We start from the raw sequence: 18,006 nt of genomic DNA on the forward strand, positions 1-18,006 counted from the left end.
GATTATGCCATTACAGTTGTTCTATTCCCCCCCTTCATTTCCCTCCACCCTACCCCGTCACCACCATTACCCCCCCTTTAGTTTATGACCATGTGTCTCAAGTTCTTTAGATTTTATATTTCCCATACTATTCTTGCCCCCCCATCTATTTTCTATCTACTGTCTATGCTACTTATTTTCTGTACCTTCTCCCCCTTCTCCTCCTCCCACTCCCCTGTTGCTAACCCTCCTTGAGATCTTCATTTCTATGTTTCCACTCCTGATCTAGCTGTCCTTTTAGTCAAACTATAATTAAATTTTAATCTTTTCAGTTCTATGTATTGGTTTTATATAGTATTCAGATTTTGAATTATATGAAGCTATGGATAATTCATGTCTTTTTCCCAAGTAGGACTCATTATTGATTTCAGGACTTGAGCTGGATTGAAGAATATACAAATATTAATTGTTCTAGCCTAAGAAGAAGAATAAGTATTGTGGAAATAGGAGATCATAATTATGGGTGATCATAATTTTTCTTTTTAATAAAGAAAAAACAACATAACAATAGTAACTGTTATAGAAGTAGTGCATATAAATAATGATAGATTTGGACTGAACACAATTTAATAATATTTGTAAAATTTTTTTCCCAGTAAACATATGTCTAGTTTTTAAACATCAGACAAAATGCTTCTAATTTTAGTGATGATCACTGGAAATTAATAAGAAGCACTGGGCTTGGTATCTCATACAAATCATATTGATTTTTAAAATATCTGATATATTCCAGAAGGCACGATTATTCAGTTACCTAAATTGTGCTTTATAGTACATTAGTGAGCTTAGCCAAGTGATGGAGTAGATGAGAAGAGAAAGGAGGAGGGCAATCCCAAGGGGATATTTTGATTTACATAGTGAAATAGAAGACATATGGTTTTACTGTCAAAGAAAGAAGAATGAATGGCAGGCCAGTGGCCTCATCGGGGAGCTTGCTGGGAGTGCAGAACTCAGACACCACCCCAAACTGAATGAATCAGAACGTCCATTTAGCAAGAACACACAATTCCTATGCATATTTAATTGAGTAGCTCTGGTTAAGGTAACCCCCTTCTACATGATTTACAAGCCCTTTCCACATTCACTGTATTCAGCTAGATGGGCAGTTCTACCAAGTGTGAAGCCTAATAGCCCAGTATTGCCCTTAGAGAAAAGGCTTTAAGTCTTACACTATAAAAACACAGGATGTTTGTGCAGTCTAAAGAATTATTGGATAAAGGAGAAAGACGTGTGTAGCACCAAGGCCGCTATTTCCTCTAAAATTGAACCACAGATATGTCCACATGGAAGCAAGCCCAAATTTCTTCAGTGACACATTACACAGAAATGTGAACTAATTGGATCTTGGATTTAGTTTGTTGTCAGCAGTTCCAGGCATAAAAGTCATTATATGATTTTGAATGGATCTTTGGGGGTGTCAGCTTTTGCAGACATTTGTCTCCCAGGAACGAGCACTCCGTCTGCTCCGGGGCAGAGGACATGCTCAGGAAGTTCTGGCAACTGGGCCCACAAAAGAATTTTGTGGCACAATTGCTTGTTGAGACAGCCTGAGGTGATTTGTTACTCTGCTGGTAATTTGCTACACACCCATGATAGAAAAGCTGAGCTTTAAAGTAAATATTTAACTTCTGCTCACGTAGGTTGGAGAATTCTGCATTGCGTTATCATTGTCTGAGGGCAGCTGAAGAGCTGTTGTTATGATTGAAGGGTGCAATGTCCCTAAACGCAGTGACACAGAGAAAGTGTTAACCTAAATATTCTAGACACACATTAGCAGACTGAATTGGTGTCAGCGTGAACCAGGCCTCTGACAACCTGAAATCTATTGATGAAATTTGTGATTACAGGAAATAGTTAATTTTATTAATGAAATGACAGCTTCGTCCTCCAAAACCCCACGCCATTTGTAGTGTGTGTGATGTGAATGGAAAGTAGTAGATCCATGCAAATGTCAGGGTGTTCGTCTTAGGAGTGCAATTTTAGCAATTTTCTCAATACTCTGGTTTAATTTTCTTCAAAGGAAGCAAAGGAACACGAATAGAGGACTCATGGGCATGGACAATGGGGGGATTGAGTGTTGGGGGGATGGGATGGGGAAAATGATGGGGAAAAAGGCAGGACAACTGTAACTAAACAACCATAAATTTTTAAAATTCTTTTAAGATTTCTTCAAAGGAATATCTACTCTCTGCTAAAACCTTTCCACCTGCTTCATATTCTAAACTTAATGAAACAAAATGGCGGTGATTTTTATAGAAAAGCAGCATTTTCTAGTGCAAATGCCCTCTAGCTAAATACCAGCAAAAAATGGACTAGTTGGTTGTATTACTTGATACAGTGAAAAAAAAAAAGCACACCATGGAATCATGGGGTATCTCAGTAAAAATGTTTTCATGGACCGAATATTTGTGCCCCCCGTCAAATTCATATGTTGAAGTCCTAACTTCCAATATGATAGCATTTGCAGATAGAACCTTTTGGGAAATAATTAGGGCTAGACAAAGTCAGGAGGGTAGGGTCTTTGTGATAGAATTAGTGCCCTTATCAAATGAGACACCCGACAGCCGCTTTGTGTCTACACCATGTATTAAGCATAGTGAGAAGGCGGCCATCTGCAAGTCAGGAAGAGAGCCCGCACTAGCAGCTGACCGTGATGGCACCCTGATCTTGGACTGCTATCCTCCGGAACCATAAGAGAATTAAATGTCTGTTGTTTAAGCCACCAGTCTGTGATATTTTGTTATGGAAGCTTGAGCAGAATAATACAAGTGTGCTGGGGAGAATCTATGATAACACTCAGGCTTTGGTTGGGTGATTTGAGCAGAGATCTACAAAAGCAGGGGTTTGCTCTAGACAGGGTGCTGTCAAACCATAGAGACAATTCCATAACTGAGCATCTCAATCCGCAGATGAGGCAAACAAGGGAGTAGGTAAAGCTTTAATTGGCAAAAAAGCATTAATCACTCATATTAGCCAGAAGAGAAGGATGTTTGGTATTCTGGGGTTGGCACAGTGACCTTGATTGTATTTATGTTTAGATAAAATTATAAAGTGACCTTGTTTTGTTTTGTACCATCAGGGTCTGAGACTGACCTTGTTTGCTGTTGGTATCATGTGAGGTTTTTTATGTCCAACAGGAATATATGAGCTGGCTGTGAGTGTAGGGCCAGCTGCTTCGCCATGGTAAAGCCCGGCTGCACATGCCAGATCAGCCCACTGATTCTCATTCCTAGTTACCTCCTTTTCTCTGTCTACAGTGGTGGTTTCTAGATGTTTTAGAAGAATTATTCTCCCAATAATAAAACCTATTTTATTGTAATAAAAGATGTTTACTTTAGAGTCTTTAATTCATTCCATAAGAAAACACTTATAGGTATAGGTAATAAGACCATATTTATAGAACCTTAAATTTCTTTCTTATGAAAGGTTTAAACAGCACCTACATCAACAATGTGTTGGATGCTCACGTCTTCCCTGTGGCATCTCTGACAGGGATGCCCAGGTGAATCTGGAGTAATCCCAATAAAAGAAAACGCTTGCCTACCTGGGACAGTTTGTTTCATACATCAGATCTTCGAGTTACCCTGATGCTTTGTTATCTTCCATCCACCCACTGTTTTTGTACTCCTCGAAGCTATAGGGAACAAAGCTAATGTTATTCACAGGAAAGGTATTCTAATCAAGGAAAAGAAACCCCCACAAACTAATTTCAAAAGGAAAAAAAAGAACTTTGAAAGGCTCCAACAAGCCATCTCAAAGACATCGAGAGAGGCCCCCATCCCACTGAGGGAAGCTAAGCCTCTTTTTCACACCTTCCACAGAGTCGTCTCATCTCTCTGTTATGTTTCCCGTGGGGTAGCTTTCCTGTTTTCTTCTTGCCCACCATCTTCCTCTGTTTCTCCTTTCACTCATAACTTCAGCAGATCCCTCTGGCTTATCAAGTTCCAGCAGAAATGGACATCCTATCTCCACAGGGTAGTTTATTTTAAGGGCTTATGAACACATCACGATGGTCTTGGGCCAGTTCAAATTTTGAGGTGAGGAAATCTGCTTGGATTAGTTCAGCCTATTAATTTCCTTCCTCTAGGTCAGATGTTTAGTCTCATATGATTATTCTACTCTTAAATACTTGTAGTCAAGAGCCAGCATTGTATTTATTATAGAACCCTAATCCCAGGCTCAGATAATTATTTGGAAATAGATCAGAGGAAAGGCATTAAATGTACAATTCGTGGAACAGGAAATGCATATATTTCCTAACCATGAAAACACTCAACTCACTCATAATACACATAAATATAAAATAAAACTACACTGTAATGCCATTTTTCACGTGTAGGATTAAGAATTAAATGTGAGCTACGTTAGATAATATGCTGCATTAATGAAGCTACGAGGAAATGGACCTTTCATACATTGCTGGTGGAAGTATTAATTAGCACAGTTTTTATGGAGATTAATTTGGCAAAATGTATGTGGTCTTCATTATTAGGAACTGAATCAGCACATTAAGACAAACTCATAGAATGAAAGCTATGGGGACTTCCGCCAAGATGGAGGTATAGGTGGATGTGCCGTGCCTTCTCACACAACCAAGTTTAGGGACAACTAAATATTAGCATCAGAAAACACAACCAGAACATGGAAAATTGAACTTTTCGGAAGTCCGTTAACAACAAATTCTTCAGCCCGACCGGTAAGGGGCGAAACCGGCGTCTCGTGAGGGGTTGCACAGGAGGTCTGGGTCAGACCCGGGTGCGGAATCCAGATGCGCGAATACAGACGCACGGGTTCCAAACACAAGATTGGACCTAGTAAGCGACCGAGCAACCCACCGGGTGAGCGACTGCTGAGGAGACAGTGGGGAGGCGGTGCTGCGTGTTGACTGCGGTTCCCTATCTGCGGGCGAGCGGACAGGCGAGGGAGTGGGCGGTTGGACCGGGGCCCGGCGGTCCCCGTGGCTTGCGGCAGTAGAGGACGCCGCCATTTCCCCGCTCTGACCACGCCCCCACAACAGCGTCACAACCCAGCGACCTGGGAGTCCAAGGCGCCGCTTCTCACATTTAAAGGGCCAGAACAGACCAAAAATGTCACAGGAAGACCTCAAAGCCCCAGAGATAAATCTAAGCGACGAAGAAATAGCAAAACTCTCAGACGCACAGTTTAAAACACTGGTCATCAGGATCCTCACAGATCTGGTTGCTTATAGCCACAAATTAGAGAAACATATGAAGGCTAAACTAAGGGAAATGAATGGAATTCCACAGGAAACCCATAGAGATGAAAAGGAAACTGGGACTCAAATCAATGCAGTGGACCAGAAGAAAGCAAATAATGGCCAAACAGAAAAGAGTCAAGGAGCAAGAATTCAAAGAAATGAAGAGAGTCTTAGGAACCTCCAGGACATCTTTAAACGCTCCAATATCCGAATTATAGGGGTACCAGAAGGGGGGAAAGACACAACCACCAGTGGAAAACTTATTTGAACAAATAATAAAAGAAAATTTCCCCAATCTGGCAAAGGAAATAGACTTCCAAGAAATCCAAGAAGCTCAGAGAGTACCAAAAAAGTTGGACTCAAGAAGAAACACACCAAGGCATATCACAATTACATTAGCCAAAATTAAAATGAAGGAGAGAATCCTAGAAGCAGCAAGAGCTAAGGGGACAATCACCTACAAAGGAGTCCCCATCAGACTGTCAGCAGATTTCTCAAAAGAGACCTTACAGGCAAGAAGGGGCTGGAAAGAAATATTCCAAGTCATGAAATCTAAAGACCTACAACCAAGATTGCTCTATCCAGCAAAACTTTCATTTAGAATGGAAGGACAGATAAGGTGCTTCTCAGATAAGATCAAATTCAAGGAGTTCATCATCACCAAGCCCTTATTATATGAAATGTTAAAGGGACTTATCTAAGAAAAAGAAGTTAAAGAAACATGAACAGTGAAAGAACAACAAGCTCACAGTTATTAACAACCACACCTAAAACGAAAGCAAACTAAAAGAACAGCTAGATCAGGAGTGGAAACATAGAAATGAAGATCTCAAGGAGGGTTAGCAACAGGGGAGTGGGAGGAGGAGATGGGGGGAGAAGGTACAGAAAATAAGTAGCATAGACAGTAGATAGAAAATAGATGGGGGGGCAAGAATAGCATGGGAAATATAGAACCTAAAGGACTTGAGACACATGGACATAAACTAAAGGGGGGTAATGGTGGGGATGGGGGGCAGGGTGGAGGGGAATGAAGGGGGGAATAGAACAACTGTAACAGCATAATCAATTTTAAAAAAATAAATAAATAAAATAATTTTAAAAAAAAGAAAGCTATGTAAAAGTACTAAACAAGGAAACACTTCATGTACTGAAATGGAAAAATATACATGATGTATCGCTAAGTGAAAAAACTGCAAAAGAGTATGTATAGCAGGCTATTGATTTATGTGAAAATAAGGGATGGACAAATAACTTTATATATTATATTAAAATCTATGTAAGGATATATAAGCACTAAATTTCAGTGATGAAAAATAGGAGATAGGACTAGGTGGGAGACTTTTGGGTCCTTTTTTACTTTTTGTATTTTGAACCATAAGAATACATCACTTATTTAGAAGAAAGCTGAAAAATAATTTTAGAATGGAACAAATAAGATTTCTGGTTACTATAAATATTCACAGCTGTTTTACTCTGTATCTCCCCATAGTCCTCCAAATATAATGAACAACAAAAGAACAAACAGAACCACACATCAAGCATAAGGCAGAAAACACCCAAAATTACATTCATATATATATATATAAAACATATATCTGTAATTACACACATATATACATTATATTTTAAAAGCCTGCACAACTGCAGGTGGCAGTCTTTGCAAGGCATGAAAGACATTGTTTCTGGAGAGAAAAAGACATAAAGGGGAGGGAGAAGCAGCCTTGGAAGTTGGGTGGTGAAGTGTAAGGGAAGCAAGAAGGAAATATTAGGTCCTGCAATCCAAAACGTAACCCAGAACTAGAGGACGTGCACTCTCCCCCTCACCCCTAACCCTGCACAAAATCCTTCCAACAATCTGCACTCTGCTGCACCAACAGAAGGGGGCACCATTGAGCTAAAAATTTTGTGAGCCACCACAGCCACAAAATGAATAGTGAGTATAACTGTACAAGGCTACTATCAGACAACAAAGTCATCATTAAAATATTTCCTTTGATGAAAACTGTTACCAGAAAACCTCATTAACAGAAGAAAAAACTCCAAATTGAATTTAAAATTCTAAATAAGCATTTGCAGATATGAAAACGCCAAAGACAAAAATGGACAAGAAGCAGTAAAAATCAAGAGATTGATTATACTCAAGAAAGAAATAAGGAAAAGAAAATAACAGATATGAAAACTAAATTACAAGATGTTCAAGAGAAAATAGACTCAAATAAAACTTTATAACACACTGATGTAGGAAAATAGAAAAGATAATAGAGAAGATAATGAAAGGTGACAAAAAGAAGTCAAAAGGAAGAGGGAGAAAGTGGTTGAAATGGAAGACAGGCAAAGAAGAAAGAACATATATGTTGATTGGAGTCCTTAAAGCAAATGAAGGAAACAATGGAACAGAACTAATATTTAAAACTACAATCCAAGAACAGGTTTTAGAAGCAAATAAAGATATCAATTTACGTAGCAAAAGAGTTCAAAAAGTGACTGAGAAAATGGTCTTGAAATGGCCAGCTTTGAGACATATCCTAGTAAACTCTTAGATTTCAAGATCTAGAAAAAAGTGTTCTCAAGGCTTCCTATCAAAATTATCAAATGAGTAAATGAATGGATCAAAAAATTGTGGTACATATACACAATGGAATTCTATGCAGCAGAGAGAAAGAAGGAGCTACTACCCTTTGCAACAACATGGATGGAACTGGAAAGCATTATGCTGAGTGAAATAGGCCAGGGGTTGAAAGACAAATACCATATGATCTCACCTTTAACAGGAAGCTAAACAACAAAACAAACAAGCAAGCAGAATAAAAACCAAGACACTGAAATAGAGAACAAGGGGACAGTGACCAGAGGGGAGAGGGAAGGGAATTTAAGGGGGAAAAAAGGAGGGATTTGGAGGAACAATTATGAAGGACACAGGGACGAGGACTGAGGGGGAGGAAATGGGAGGGAGGTGGGGAGCATGGGGGGGGCTGGGATGGGAGAAATAGACAAAAAAACTGTACTTGAAAAATAACTAAATAAAATTAAAAAAATAAAATAAATTATCAAATGATATGAGACACAGGAGGAAGAAAATAGGCTGGAGTCAGACTTCTTCAAAACAGCTTACAAAATAACAGAGCAATGGAGCAACAGGGTACAAACAAAATAAAACAAAGAACTAGGAAGAAAATTGCGAACCAAAGATTTTGTGTCCAGCTCTTTAGACAATGGGAAAACATAACTTACAGGAGGATGGGTTTACCCAGATAAATAGGTGACTGAGCAAACTTCCGCAATGTGGTGTATGGTAAACATTCAATGTATTTCATTGTAGACCTAAGACTAAAACAATGGCGGGGACAAGAGTGGAAGTACAATTAGACATATTACATGTTCTGACGATGTAAAAATTATGTGAATAAAAAAACAGGAGAATAAAGGAAAAGTACACAAATATAGGAAAGGGGAATAAGCTCTTGGTAGTTATATTCTGTATGTGGGAATTGAAGGAACCATTAGAAACTGACAAATCAGAAGGTTAACAGACAACTGAAAAGAGGAAATAATATTTGCTATATAGATAGACAAAGGGCTAACATTCCTAATGTATAAAGAACTCCTAAAAACTGAGAGGAAAGAGACACCAAAGGCCGGATATAAAAATGGGTTAATGATATGAACCACTAGCAAAAAAAAGACATAAAAATCACCCTTAATTGAAAGTCATTTGGCCTCACTCACAGAGAAATGTAGGTTGGAAACTGCATAGAGATGCGCTTTTCCTCCTTTTGGCCCAGAAGAATGGAAAAGCACGACAGCACGTTTGTTAAGGGGGTGGCGAGCAATCTCACACAACACCAGCGGCACAATCTCAGACGTGAAAATCAGGAGTCATGGAAGAAGGGAACTGGCCAGGGTTTAACAAAAATACTTCAGCACTTACCTTTCCACCCTCACAACCCTTTCTAGAAATCCATCCGGATTAAGGTACACAGATAACTCAAAATAGATGCACAAGGTTATTCACAGCAGTATTCTTCGTAATTACAAAATGTTGGAAACAACCTAATGCCCCGTTTAGGTGAAAGGTTGAGCAGATTAGGGCACTTCCATCCACCAGGGCCCGATGCAACTGGAAAGAGTGAGCAAGATCTTTAAACTGATTTAGAAGGATTTGTCGAGTCATGATTTAAAACAAACAAAATACAAAAGAGTGTCTGGCATTTACTAACTTTCTTTAAGAAAAACAGGAAATAGAAATATATAAATATTGGCTTATTTGTGCAAAACAAAACACAGGAAGCATTAACCAAAACCAGAGCTGGTTGTTGCCAGAGGTGGTTAGGGACAGGGCAGAAGAAAAGGAGATGTAGGAATGGTGCGGTGGGGGGGGGGGGGGGGGGCGGCTCGAGGGAGGGACAGCTCTCTAATTATACCTGTTGGTATAGTTCTGACTTTCAGTGCAGTACCAAGATGATGCTTTACTTTCTAAAATGAGTGAATGAAAAAAATCAGTAAGATTGGGGGGAACCAAAGTGAAACCCACAGAAACAAATGAGCCTTACTGCATTCCAAAGAATACGAACCTCACTGAGTGTGAGAGAGATAAACTAATTTAAGGAAGTTTTCAGCACTGTGTTTTGATTATATAGCTTCAGGTTACATACAGAAATGTAAAAAATATTGATTATATTAGTAGGTTTGTTCTCCATAGGTGTGTAGGTTGACAATTCTGAAACATTTGAAGTGTATCCTAAGACTAAGCACATAAGTAAATACATCGTGGGTTGTGACAGCCAGGTTTCTGTTTGGTAGAGGAGCAAGTTACAGACACGTAAAGGGACAACAAAGATGTGTACAGAGTGGAGCCTTCGATGTGGCACAGGAATTGGATGTGTCAGTATGGACTCATGGTTTTAAAGATGTAATATATTAGTAGATATTGAAATAGGTATAGATGTGTATTGCTTATATATTTCCTATCTTTGCTCACTGAAATGACCTTGACCTTAATGCACTCTAACAATAATAAGCATCCCTAGTACCCAGATAATGTTTTCTAAAAATAATTCTTCATTAAAAAGAACCAGGGAGCCTTACAAAAATGACTGATTCCAGAGCTAGTGTAGCAAAAGTTCAAGTTGAGATTAGAACATCTTTTTTTATGCGTGTGCCAGTAAGCAAGGAAGTGTTTAAATGGTTGTGGAAACATGTCAGAAGAGCACAGGAATTAGTTTGAAGATCTCCCTCTGGCCAATTCTGGGACAACTGAGCATCGGCATAAATAACGAGTGTGGTTTTTCTAAGATTCCCTTATAAGTGAGATACACAGAACTTATCTTCATCTGACTTGTTTCATGTAGTATAATGTCTTCAAGGTCCATCCATGTTTCAAACAGTAAGATTTCCTTCTTTTTATGGCTGAGTAATATTTCTGTCTGTGTGTATATAAAGTATATTTCCTTTTCTTTATCCATCCATCTGCTTGTGGACACTTGGGTGATTTCCATGTCTTGGTTATTTTAATAATGCTGCAATGAACATGCGGTGCAGATATTTTTTGAGATAGTGATTTTGCTTTCTTCAGATATGTACCCAGAACTGTAAGTGCTGGGTTGATGGTGAGTATCTTTTTTTTATTGTTGTTCAAATACAGTTTTCTGCCTTTCCCCCCGACCCCTCCCCACCACCCCAGCCCTCCCCACCTCCTTCCCCTATTTCCACCCCTCCTTGTTATTGTCCATGTGATCTGGAGACCATTATGCTGAGTGAAATAAACCAGGCGGTGAAAGACAAATACCATATGATTTCACCTTCACTTGGAACCTAATCAACAAAACAAATAAGCAAGCAAAATATAACTAAAGACATTGAAATTGAGAACAGGCTGACAGTGACCAGAGGGGACAGGGGTGGGGATAATGGGGGAAAGGGTGGAGGGTTTACAGGAACAATTACAAAGGACACTGATGGTGAATATCTTAAGAGCAGAAACCAAATGTTAGTTTTCTTGGTATTCCCACTGCAGAGCACAATACTTGGTATCTAGCAGACACTCAACAAATATTTCATTAACTGGACTAAATTAAATCCACAAGCATTAGGATATGAAAGAATGTTCTCCCACTCCTGTATTGGGAGTTAACCTCTCCTCCCAACACACACACACACACACACACACACACACACACACACAATACACACAGGGAAAGGGAGCATTTTTATATTATCAAAGTCTCAACATATCCTTGGGCTTTTTCTTGAGTATGTACCTATGAGTCTTAGAGCTGACTCAGCACATCGCTTGGTGAGAGAATTTAGGAGCCAGCTGGAATATCCCCTCAGCAGCTGGTTGTCCCCGCCTGCAGCAGGTAATGGAGCGCCTGACAGAATGCAAATGAACCGGTCGGTATGGGCGGGGCTATCTTTTCAGGGCCAGTGGAGGCTGAGAGGCTAGAATGTGGTCCATTGATGCTAAGTTCAAATGCATGTTAATGTGCTGATTCACGTCAAAGATAAGTTTACTTTTATAAATAGTCCTTCTCTTCCCAGTAAATAGGCTAGAAGAGATGACTCTCTGACAGGAATGAGACTCCAGGACTGGGGCACTCCTACATGAAGGGGCCTATTTAGTTAATTATGGGGCCAACTTGTGAATGTGCTGCTAGAAGCTAGAAATGAATACAAGCCCTTGTGCTAAAGGACCAGTAGGTGATGTCGTCAGCCAACTTCAGCCCTGTCTGTGAAGAGCCCACACTTTCCTGGATAATCAGCCCAACTGTTAGTTCTATTTAATAATTAGAGAAGCCACTTGTTGGTCAGAGCTAACAAGAAGGAGAGAGCAAGGGAGAGGGTGACTTTTTTTATCCCTTTCATCAAGGAATGCTCAGGAGTATATGTATGTTCCGGGCTGGCAGTCAGACTCATGTTCTGAGGCACAAGAGAGTATGCAGAATTAGCTTACTGTTCATTCTAGCTCTATGTTCTGTTCAAAAACTTTAAAAATAATACACAGCAAAAATTTTATAAGATCTGACATTTCCTGTAGAAATCAATGCAAAAAAAAATGGCACTGCTTGGTGAAGACCTGGTTATTTCTTCATTCATTGCCTTTTACCTAGTACTTACTAGGTGCTGATAAGAATCACCATTGTTCTTGCATCAAGTTCCCAAGTTCTGTCGATTGAGCTTCCTAAGGTCAAAAATATGGGCCATAGCACCAGAATACCTGTGTCTGAATTCTGGTTACACCCTTATGTGACCTCAGATTCTTTGTGTGTGGCATGATGCCTAGTATTTATAGGGGAGATATCAGGAAAGAAATGTGTTAATTCATGTTAGACCTTTAGATCAGTGTTTAGCATACAGTACATTATAAAAAGTCAGCCCATTATCTCCTGAATCTGCCCTATCTTATTTCTCTTTGCTCCATTAATCTAGGATTTCATTATATTCACTCTAGATTACAGTTTTCTCAACCTCCTAACCTCTATCTGATCCCTACAAATCTCCTAACCTCTACTGATTCCCTACCCTACATAGCTACCAGAGTAATTTTCTTCAAAGGCAAATATGTTTTCTGTTTACATTTAAACTCCCCTCATGGCACACAAAGCATCATCTTTTCCAGCCCGAATCTCCTTCCTTTTTCTCCCATTGTGTTCTTCCACATACACAATGGGAGGCACTGTAAGGGGGTTACTGAAAGGCTCACAGTAACCCTATTAAGGTAGACTCTCTTAAGTTTCTATGACTGTCTAACATGCTCTTTCCCCTCTTACCTACGGGAAAGCATCCTTCAGATTCCTACCCAGGGTTTCCCTTCTGTTTATCGCCTTGTATAATGTCCTTTCATCTGTGACTGAGCTTGTTGCTTCCTCCTTTGTATTTCTTCCACTTGCTAGTTATAATTCTGTTATTTCACACATCCCACTGTATTGTGACTTCACATGGGAATGGGGTAGTTGTTTTAGGGAAGTACCCAAGAAGCTAACAGTGTACTCTGCCCACGTAGAGGAAAGTACTAATTGCTTGGGAGTGTGGACATCTGAAATTAGAGATCTGAGCAGTAAGACAACAGTAGTTACTGAACACACACCCTGAAATAGCTATGGCTCTGAGATATGGTCTCTCGGAATGAGGAAAGGTGGAACTATTTGCTTATACCTTATATAATTTGAAAAACAAACAGGATTTCAAGTGTCTATTGCGAACTATAGAATTAAATGAGGTTAAGCCAGTGCAAAAGTTGAAATAGAATCTGTTGTCTGATTAGGAATATTCATGACAGAGATTTCTGTTGCTCAGTCATTCCGTTTCCCCTACTTCCTGGGTATGTGGAATTGGAGTCCTAGAAGAAGACTGGAGAGGATCACAGAAAAAAATATTTTAAGAACTAATGGAGGAGATTTTTCCAAATTTGATGAAAACTAGAGCCACAGAAACGAACTCAACAAAACCCAAGTAGGAAAAAAGAACAACATAGGACATTATAACCAAATTGCTTGAAACCAGTGATAAAGAGAAAATCTTAAAAACAGCTAAAGGAAAAGAGGAACATTATATACTAAAGAACAAGGATGAGAATCACAACAGATTTCACATGGGAAACGATGCAAGCTAGAAGACAGTGACATAACATTCAAAGGTATTGTGAGAAAACTGCAGACAAATATTTCTCATTAACATAGATCCAAAGTTTTTTAAGTTTTAGCAAATGGAACCCAACAATATATTGAGAAGTGAATGCATCATAATCAAGAGAGATTTATCCCAGAAATGCAAGACTGATTAAGAAAATTAGAAAGTATAATTTAACACATTAACATTTAAAAAATAGAAATTATATCATCATCTGAGTAAGTGCAGAGAATACATTTCACAAATTCCAACATCCATTCCTGGTAACAACTAATGGGTCCTTATAGTATAAGTATACAGAACAATTTCTTAGTTGAGGGGCCTAGCGAATAAAGAATGAAAATTAAACGGCATATTCATGAGTAGATTCAGAACAGGGAGCTTTATCTGTGTAGTTTGTTCATCAGACAAAAAAGAAGACTTCATTATTTCACATTAGAATTCTCGTAGTACACAGAAACATTTTTCTTAGGCATTTCAACACCTTTTACAGAGTTAGCAACTATTCAAAGCTCTTTTCACGTGCTGCTGAGTCAGCTTTGCTCCTGGCAACCCTATGAGTGATTAATGTTCACAATGTCCTGTCTTCGGCAGCCCTGTCTACCTCCCGTAGACTTGTGCTAATGGCTTCTTATTGAAGGAAGATGTCTGTTGAAGAAGTGGTCATATTTTTAAACAAGTTAATTATATTTCGCCAGAATGTTTATAACTCAGTGGAAGCTTATTTAATTTTATCAGTGGATAGTCTATTAGAATTAATTCAAAATAATGAAATTTTTGTTCTTTAAATACTTGCATTCATAAGATAAAGAGCTGATGTATTATTCAGGATGCACTATGCTACACTTTGAAAACAGATTAACACTGAAGTCTCAGTGGCTTAACACAAAATGGTATTTCTCACTCAAGTACATGTCTAGCACTGATCCACAGAGGAGCTCGGGTCCACATAGTCACTCAGAGTCCCCCGCCAACAGACATTAGTGTGGCAAGCAGTGACTGCACTGCTGGGGTCCCCATGGCTCCTACATCAAACAAAGTGAGGGAATGGAGAACTCATGCTCTCTCATTTGGCCTTAGAAGTGTTAAAGTGTTAAAGAAGCTTACCCACCTAGTTTCAATGGTGCTGGGACATATGGAAGGCATGTAGATATTTAGTGTGCTGTAAATATCTCTCCCACAGTTACAATAGAACCTAGACTCATCCAAAATAATTATTGAGAGATACAAAATGATGTAAATTGAGAAATTTATCTAAGTTTCAACATTCTTGGAATGTGGTAGGAGGTTCCCTCTGAGTTTTAAGTGAGATTAGATGAATCCTGTCCCTTGAAGTGCATTTTTCTCTTTCATTAATGTTTCTGGGGCACAGTTCTCCTTGGGTCTCTTATATTTCTGCACATCTTGTAAGTAGAAGAACTAACTTCTTTCGTTCCAGACTATCTCTTCAAAAATGCTGGTATAGTGAGTAGCCTTGGAAAGATGTGTGTCATACTCTGGAGCAAAGGGCAGGCATGTTCACTTTCCAGTATACAAGATTTGGCTTTCCTAAGGTCAGGTTCAAATCCTCTTATGCAATCCACGGGCATCCACCTGGGCCTATTTGTGTTGCCCTTGTGGGACTTGAGGCAAGGGGAACTGCTGCAAAAATGCTGGTTCCCTGGCTACTGCTATTGCTATAAGTAATCATCTTCCCTTCTTCTGTCCCGGGTTCCTGTTTTCTTCCACCAGCATCTATGAGACTGGTGGGTAAACTTATGACCTTGTAAGTAGGGTAAAATCCCAGACCCTTCATAATTCTTTTTAAATGTAAATAATAAACACATCTAATACATGACAAAATATGGCTGATGAGAACTGTAAAGTTCATCTAACGAATATCAGTTATGTACCTGGTATATGTGAGATATGAAACCAGGTGTTAGAGAATGTAAAGATGAAAGGATATGGCCCTGGTACTCAGGTCATTTACAGTCTTGTTGCAAGATATACACGGAAATAACAATTACAATACAGTATCAGAGCCATTGTAATAAAATGCTGTACAAAATGTTGTGTGATGCTTAAGCAGTAAGTGTAGTCTAATCCCCTGAGAAGGCTATATGTTGAGGAGATAATATCTTAATCCAAATGTGAGATGAATACAAGTTCACCAGATAGTCATTTTTCTGACTTCTAAGCAGCAAAATGTCATGAGTAAAAGTCCCAGGGTGTGGCCTGTTTGGGGAACAGCAAGCCATCCAGCATGGCTGAAGTTTTACCTGCAAGAAGGCAGAGAGTAAATGGCTAAAAGGGTGGGGTTGAGAGGTGAGCGGCGACTGAGCTGTGAAGGTTTTTATAAGCCACAAAGAGTACTTTGGTTTCATCCTGCAGGCCATGCAGAACTATTTAGGTTAAACCTAAAAAATATATAAAGTAATGGGAATTTGTGGTTACGAGATTCTCTGAAGAAAATAAGAAAATAAGAAAGAAAATAAGATTTTCTGAAGCAAATCTTACTCTTTCTAAAACAATATTTGCTTTGCTCACCTTCCTTTCCATATGAGGTCATTCTTTGATATTGAGAATTAGTTTTTTAAAATTTTTTATTGTTGTTCAATTACAGTTTTCCCCATATGCCCCCATTATTTTTTCTTGTTACTAAATGAATTCTCTGTAATATTGCGTATTGCCCTTAAGTGGATATTTAAGCCAGTTTTGAAATTGCAGCTAGATAGCCAAGCTATAACAAAGCTTTATCATCAAAACTCAGTTGTATTTGTTAGACCTAAAGCTAGTGAGAAGGGTGTGAGATTTTATTAAACTATAATTAAATTCTTTTTTCAAAGGGGCAGGGTCTTTACTATTTCTGTAATAATTTTTTCTCTCTTGGCAGGCTAATTTTTTAATTTAATTTTTATGTACTGTTCTGATAAAATACATTTGGATTCTTTCCTCTAGTATTTCTGAAAAGACTTAAATTGAAATAACAGTTGGCAGCCCATGTGAAAAGTAAGTGTGTCATCTGTATATGTAACATAGGTTAAATTTAACTTGGTGGTTCAAAAAAATGTTTACCTATTCCTTCAAGATGTGGTGGGCGCCCTTCTCTGAAGAATAGGGTTTTCCTTGTAATGAGGTAGAGCCGGGTGCTGGGAACCCAGGGCATATGTGTGTGAAAACATTCCTGGTATTTGCTCAGGCACTTGCCAAGTCTGGTGAAGAGTGAGAGAGACACTGTCTTATGCTGTTATTGGAATTTACAAATGCAAGGCAGGTGTCATAGCTGCTAACCTTTTGGCTCTTTCAGTTACTCTGGAAAAGCAATTAAGTAAAGGAAAAATCTATGAACAGGTAGGTCAAGGCATATCTTATAACATTCAACTGTTGGTAACCATGTTGGAATCACAGAGATGATGTCATAGTTTAGTAATCTCTTATACTATAGTTTGAAATACTCTACTGACTCTCAAATGATGACTCAAACTGGAGCTTTACTGACCTTCAACTAGAAAACTGTTTACCTGTTGTGATTTCAAGCATGCTACAAAGAATGCCTTGCCCCGCAATATAGTTTCCTAGCTACTCATCGGTATATGCAGGTAGACAACTCATTCCACAATCGGAGATGAAGCATAAGGTACAAATGCCCCCTAAGTAGGGCATTTTATACTTAATATGCCCCCAGGTGAGGCATTATGGTTTTAATACATTATATCATAAATGCATTGTAAAAGCAACTTTTCTTGACGGAGATTGGCAAGAAGGGTAAATCACTTGAGTACCAGATATTTGAAGGGGGAGAGGATTTGGAAGATGAGACAAAGGGTAGCTGGATATTCCAAAGACAAATAAAATGATATTAGCTAATGATATTTTTGCATGCCTATTATATACCAGGAATGCCTAAACTCTTTAAATGGATTATCTTCTTTACTCCACCCCAATAACCTGTGATGTAGGCACCACTCTTACCCTCCACCATAAAGAGGTGGCAGCTAAAGCACAAGGAGATTAGGTCACTTTCCCCAGGTTACATAATTGGAAACTTGTGGAGATTCCAATCCAGACAGTCAACACTAGAGCCTGCACTCTTAGCCATTATCCTAGACTTCATTTAAATCAAATTTTCACCATGTATCTTG

This window comes from Artibeus jamaicensis, unplaced genomic scaffold, assembly GCF_021234435.1.
Source record: "Artibeus jamaicensis isolate MK-2021 breed Jamaican fruit bat unplaced genomic scaffold, CSHL_Jam_final scaffold_369, whole genome shotgun sequence".
Lineage (NCBI taxonomy): Eukaryota > Metazoa > Chordata > Mammalia > Chiroptera > Phyllostomidae > Artibeus > Artibeus jamaicensis.